The sequence below is a fragment of the Physeter macrocephalus genome, chromosome 11 (genome assembly GCF_002837175.3).
Source record: "Physeter macrocephalus isolate SW-GA chromosome 11, ASM283717v5, whole genome shotgun sequence".
Taxonomy (NCBI): Eukaryota; Metazoa; Chordata; class Mammalia; order Artiodactyla; family Physeteridae; genus Physeter; species Physeter macrocephalus.
Window position 1 is genome coordinate 172,878,225 of NC_041224.1, and position 7,033 is coordinate 172,885,257.

Sequence of the window (7,033 nt, forward strand, 5' to 3'; positions counted from 1 at the left end):
TGAATATTTTCTTCCCTCAACCAAATAATGTCATACATACCATTTGAAGCCTATTTTATGCACTCATCCTCCATACACCCTCAGCATCTTTCTATGCCATTCATTGTTCTCCTACCTCATTTATGGCAGCTCCAAAGTCTTGCCTTGTGTGGAAGCCTGAATTCATTTAGCTAATCCCAGACTGATGGCTTCTCCAGACTTTCCACACTCACATTCAGGATTTCTTTGATGCATTTTTCATCTTGAAATGTCATGAACTCCCACCTGGGGCACTGGTTGGAAAAAAAAAATACAATGAAAAGCTTTAATGAATTGAACGAGAATTTTAGATGAGTTGGTGTACCGATAAGGACATCAGTCTAAGACAAACTTTGAGAAGCAGGGATACTTTGGGGTGAGAAATCAGGATCTGGTCCACCCCCAGCTCCCTCCACCCCCAGTTTTGCACATAAGGACACCGAGCCTTGAGGAGGCTGCCTCTGGAGGCTGCATCTTTACATTATTTTTTCTTTAACCAATAAAGAGTTGTGTTCTCCGAACAACCGTGGGCCAAAACCGCCTCTTGTCTTTTGAATGTTGGTTTTCAGAATGACTCAGCCTCCCCAGAAGAGAGGAGAGGCAAAAAGGAATGCTGCCCCGCTGGAAATCCAGTCACTGCCCACCCCTGAGAGGGGCGTCCGGGGCCTCTCTGAGGACAGGCTCCTCGGTCAGGGCCGGGTTCACGGCCGGACACAGAGCCCCACTGGGAAGACCCCACTCAGTGCTCTGCTGCTGCCATCTTGAAATCCTTAATAATTTTTGAACCAGGGACCCTGCATTGCATTCTCCCCAGGCCCTGCAAATTCTGCAACTGGTCTTGTCCTCAGGTGGACACTGCCACTTCCCTGTTGGTGTCATCTCAAATGTCACTTGGAGAGGTCTATACACGAAGGCCTCTATGGGACAAGGAAGTTGGTTCAGGCCCTCGATGGGAAAAATGACTCAGCCAGCGTCATGTGACCACTTGTGATAGAGCCGGGACCCAAGCCTGGATTCCCAGGTCTGGTGCAGAAAAGCAAACTGACCGCAGACCTCGTCTGGACACAACCATTTCATAAATAGGGCGGTCACCCTGTTATAAAGGGAGGGAAGGCCACACAAGGGAGGTGTTTGGAAGGTTCTGGCAAGGATTTCTGCCTGCAGACATGGCTCCCCCAGGCCTGCCTGAAGTTTACCATTGGAGAGAATTTGGGCTCTAGGCACTACGTCCCCAACCCACATCTTTGGAAACTTGCATGGATTTATAAGCCCCCAAGTACTGGTTCTCCGTCAGCTTAGGGTGAGATACAGCCATAATAATCAGAGCTGCCATCGGTTCAGGCCTGGGGGGATGGTGGAGAAAAATCAGACCCAGCCCACGGTCTCATGGGCAGGCCACTCCTTAGATGTCCCCAGGCTTCCCTGGCTGAGGCTTTGCAGTCCTGGGTGAACTTGGGTACATCACTGTACCACTCTGAGCCTCAGTGTCTTCTTCGGTGAAGTGGGGATAGCACCCACCTTGCAGGGTCCTTATGAAGGTAAGTGGCTAGTACAGTGCCTGACAGAAGAATAAAAGGGTGTATTATTATTATACATATTATTATGCAAAAGTAAACATTATCTTGTGTTAGGGCACTCTTTCACCTCGGAGAGGACCCCCACGACCGCTCATCTAGATTTCACCCTCTGTGAGGATGACAGCTCTGCCTGCCTCGCTCACTGCTCGACTCCCAGACTGGCACTGTGCCTGGCACGTGGCAGGGGCTCAATTAACCTCCGATGAACTGAGTTGCAAGTGAAACTGATGTAAAATTCACCTCTTCCAGACTCATCGGGTCTTGAACAGACCCCTAGAGAGAAGCCCAAGCCCCCCAACCCAGCATTCGGGCAGTCGACGGTGGCCTCAGCTGGTCCTTCCAGCGTCACTCCTGCGAGGTGCCACATGTTCCTCCTACAGGGACATCCTGACGTGAGCCCGGACTTTCCCCAGGGTCCCTTCCCTTCCAGTGCTCCCGTCCCCTGACCAGCCCGGCTCCCTAGTTGCTGCTGGCCAAGTCCCAGCAGGCCTCTGTCGCAGGAGTTCGGCTGAGCCGGAAGAGGGCAAGTTCCTGGGGGTGGGGAAGTGTTGGGGATGGACACGGGACAAAGGTCACGGGCGGACAGAACTGAGGCTGTGGGAGGTGAGACAGGGAGGGGCGGAGGCAACTTGCTAGTCTGGCCTGGGTGGCCGGTGACGGTGATAATCTCATTGGAGAAGGACCACGTGTTGGGCCATCAAGCGTGGTTACCCCAAACCCCGGAGAATGCCCTGGTGCCTCCTCCGGCCTTGCTCTGTGAGCTCCGATGCATTTATTCAATTCACTAGTCATCTTCTTGGAATAAATCCAGAGGAACTAAAACACAGACCATGGAGTATTCCTGCTGATGGGGAGGAAGCACGGAAGGGAGGGGGCCCAGCAGAGAAGCATTCTGTTATAGAATACAAACACACACACACACACACACACACACACACACACACACACACACACACACAAAGACGCAGGCACTGCATACACCGCATTTCCTCATGAGAGTTGAAATGTCATGGTCAGACGCACAGGCTCAGGGCTGGAGTTCTGGTTCTGTCACTTACTAGCTTGGGCAAATCATTTCCACTCCATCTCTGCTTCCTCATCTGGGAAATGGACCTATTAGCTGCACCTCTCAAAGGTTGTTGTGGAGATTACTTGGCACCCTGCCTGGCAGAGTAAGTGCTCAATCAGCACCAGCTCTGAGGGATGCAGCTCCCCAGCTAAACCTTCTTAGCCCCTGGACCTGCAGGCCTCTTTTCAAATTCGCGATTGCTGTATTTCCTCAAAAATCTGTGCAGTGTGTTTTTCACGTGTGTGGGGACAAAATGATGGCGTTTGCACTGAGCCTTGTACCTTCCCCAGACTCAGGTGGCCGCGTGGACCGAGCTCATCCGACTTCCCAGCCGTGGGGCCGGTGGGGATGCGTGCTTCTCCCATCGCCTCCACATCGCTTCGCGCCCCGTTCTCCTCAGCGCGCTCGCTTGGTGATTTCACCGTTTGCCGACCCAAGAACAGTCATTGTATTGTTTCATCCTCCGCCCAATTCTACTCCCTTTACATTTTTACCGCTAAATTGAATCTACTGCCAGTAATCTAATTTACATTTGAAGGCACACACAATGCCAACTCTACCAAACGCCAATAAAATTTCTAGTAAAACCCATAAATGGCTCGGTGCTCGTGTTTATGGAAATCTTAGCCTGCTCCTGCCCCAAGATCCCTGCAACCCAGAGCCCTAAATCATTCCCATATGATGGTGAGACACTCCGGATGCCCCCGGCAATGGGGGACGAGGCCCTTCTCCAGGGCCTGCGGTGGAGACCCCAGAGATTCTGCCCCATTCCCTGGAAGAAGATGGGGTGGGCTGGCCCGGCGTCAGGTGCGCACACCTGGTGAATCGGGGCCGCACCTCCTGCCCCACCCCATGCCTCCCCATCTCCCTGCGTCCGGCCACACAGCTGGGGCCTCTTTCAGAAAGCGCTGACCATGCCACTCGGGTTTCTGGACTGACAGATGAGGGAAAATTCACTGGACTTGGTAATTCACTTTCTCCTGCTGTGTCACACTGTCCCATCTGTAGACCATATGACAAGCGTTTCACAGACTCATGGAAGCATTGACTCTCAGTTTTGGAAGCAACTCAAGGAAGACACGGTCTTTCTTTTAATAACAGTTTGAATGATAATAAAAATAAAAGCAATCACTTATTGGAGATTCAGTATGTGGCAGACACTGTTTTTGGTTCTTTGTGGCTATCAACTCAGTTAGTTTTGACCACAGCCTTGAGAGGTGGGACTTTTGTTATTCCCAGGTGACTGGAGAGGACACTGAGGCACAGAAGGGTTAAGAAACCTGCAAGGTCACGCAGTAACTGAGACACAGAGCCAGCTGTTCAGGTCTGGAATCCACAGGCTCGGCCTCCCCCTGCATGATGCAGCCTCTTATCCCCACTGAAGAAGCACCTACTATGTGCCAGTCTCTGGACTGAGTCCTTTACATATATTATCTGAGCCTTGCAACAGCTCTGCTGTGCAGTATTGGTGATCCCGGAGAGGCTGATAATCTTGCATTTGTGTGTGAGCGTGTGTGTGTGTGTGTGTGCCGGTGAGTAGGTGTGTGTGCACATATGCTTGAGATTTGCAAGCCCACCTCTTGATTATTGGGGGACCTTGGGTACAGAGGACTGAGTTAATCACACTCCTCGATTCATGGCTGAAGTCACTGCTGGCCCATGCTGGTGTCCCATCTTGATTGACTGATGATTCATAGGCCAGTGTAATCCCTTTTTGCCCATTCCTACACCCAACATTGCCATTATTGTAAAACATGTTCTATTACTTTATGTGCATGTAATTTTACTGCATGTAAATATGATTAAGCTATAGATATCATGCTGATTCGTTTTTATTCAGTTCTATGTATTTATGCTTTGTCCATGTTGCTATGTGTCTATCCCTAACTGCTCATGGTGTTCTGAAGTGTATACATTGAGCATGTTTTAATTATCCATTCACCCAGTGATGGGCATATCAGTTGCTTCCAATGCCCCTAGACCTAATCAGTGATGTGATGAACATCTTCGTAAATATTTCCGTCTGGACTTGTGTGGGAACCTCTTTGGACCAAACACTCGGGAGTAGAATTGCTGGGTCAGAGGAGATACTTATAATTAATTTGCTTGAGTTTCATCAGAGGACCCCCAAGGATGACACTCCACCACGTCCTCCATTCTGCTTTCTAATTTGTGCTAATCTGATGGATGTAAAGTGATATCACCTTGTTGGTTTAATTTGTAAGTCTCTGTGTTACTAATAAGAGAATTTCATCAGATGCTTGTTAGAATTTGGGGCTTGGGCTTCTTTGGTTGTGAATTACTTGTTCTTGTTCTTTGATCATATTTCTATTGGGATTCCTATTTTTTGTTTTGTTTTTTGTAGATTTACAGCAGTTTATATATATTCTAGGATATCAGTCCCTAATTAATTTTAGATATTGTACGTATTTTATCCCTTTCTGTCATTTATCTAGTAGCTTTTTCTAGGTTGTCCTTCATTGAATGGAAATCCGTAATGTTGATGTACTCAAAATCCTTCAATTCTTTTCTCATACTTCATCCAAACCATAGTTTGTACTCTAGGGGTCTTGTGTAGAAAGTCCTTTCTTGGCGCCAAGTCACAAAGATAATCTTCTGTAATCACCTTTATTATGTTTATGGTTTGTCTTTCACATTTAAGGCTTTAATCCATCTACACTTCAACTTTGCTTACACCACTAGTTAGGGATCTAATTTTATTTGTCTCTTGTAGTGGACCAGTTTTCCCAACACCAAAACAACTTTTCCTTTCTCCTTTGAAATGTGGTGCCCCCTTTATTGTATACTAAGTCCCCATATATGCATGCATCTCTCTCTGAGCTCCCTCTTTGCTTCATTGGTGATTCAACTCAATTTTGTTTGTGGAAAAGTAGCTTTGTAGTATGTTAATATCCGATGGATGACGATACCCCTCTTGTCTTCTCCTTTTCTCAGTTGATTTTGCTATTCACAGACTTTTATTCTTCAAAATAAGTTCATTGAGTCCCTCAACAAACCCAACTGAAATTTAGATTGAGATTGATTAATTTGGAGAAATTTGACATCTTTTAAATATTAAGTGACCCCATCAAAAGCATGAAATAGGTATTTATTATGGGGGACTTCTTTTAAGTCTTTTAATACAGTAAAACCAATTTTTTTTTTCATGGAGGTCATGTGCTTTTTTTTAAAAATAATTTTTGAATTCTATTTTATTTATTTTTTTATACAGTAGGTTCTTATTAGTTACCCATTTTATACATATTAGTGTATATATGTCCATCCCAATCTCCCAATTCATCACACCACCACCACCTCCCACCGCTTTCCCCCCTTGGTGTCCCTACGTTTGTTCTCTACATCTGTGTCTCAATTTCTGTCCTGCAAACCTGTTCATCTGTTACATTTTTCTAGGTTCCACACATATGCATTAATATACGATATTTGTTTTTCTCTTTCTGACTTACTTCACTCTGTGTGACAGTCTCTAGATTCATCCACATCTCTACAAATGACCCAGTTTCATTCCTTTTTTATGGCTGAGTACTATTCCATTGTATATATGTACCACATCTTCTTTATGCATTCATCTGTCAATGGGCATTTAGGTTGCTTCCATGACCTGGCTATTGTAAACAGTGCTGCAATGCCAATTTCGTTCCTTTTTATGGCTGAGTACTATTCCATTGTATATATGTACCACATCTTCTTTATGCATTCATCTGTCAATGGGCATTTAGGTTGCTTCCATGACCTGGCTATTGTAAACAGTGCTGCAATGAACATTGGGGTGCATGTGTCTTTTTGAATTATGGTTTTCTTTGGGTATATGCCCGGTAGTGGGACCGCTGGGTCATAAGGTAATTCTATTTTTAGTTTTTGAAGGAACCTGCATACCATTCTCCATAGTGGCCGTATCAATTTACATTCCCACCAACAGTGCAAGAGGGTTCCCTTTCTCCACACTCTCTCCGGCATTTGTTGTTTGTAGATTTTCTGAAGATGCCCATTCTAACCGGTGTGAGGTGATACCTCATTGTAGTTTTGATTTGCATTTCTCTAATAATTAGTGATGTTGAGCAGCTTTTCATGTGCTTCTTGGCCATCTGTATGTCTTCCTTGGAGAAACGTCTATTTAGGTCTTCTGCCCATTTTTGGATTGGGTTGATTGTTTTTTTAATATTGAGCTGCATGAGCTGTTTATATATTTTGGAGATTAGTCCTTTGTCCGTTGATTTGTTTCCAAATATTTTCTCCCATTCTGAGGGTTGTCTTTTAGTCTTGTTTGTAGTTTCCTTTGCTTTGCAAAAGCTTTAAAGTTTCATTAGGGTCCCATTTGTTTATTTTTGTTTTTATTTCCATTACTCTA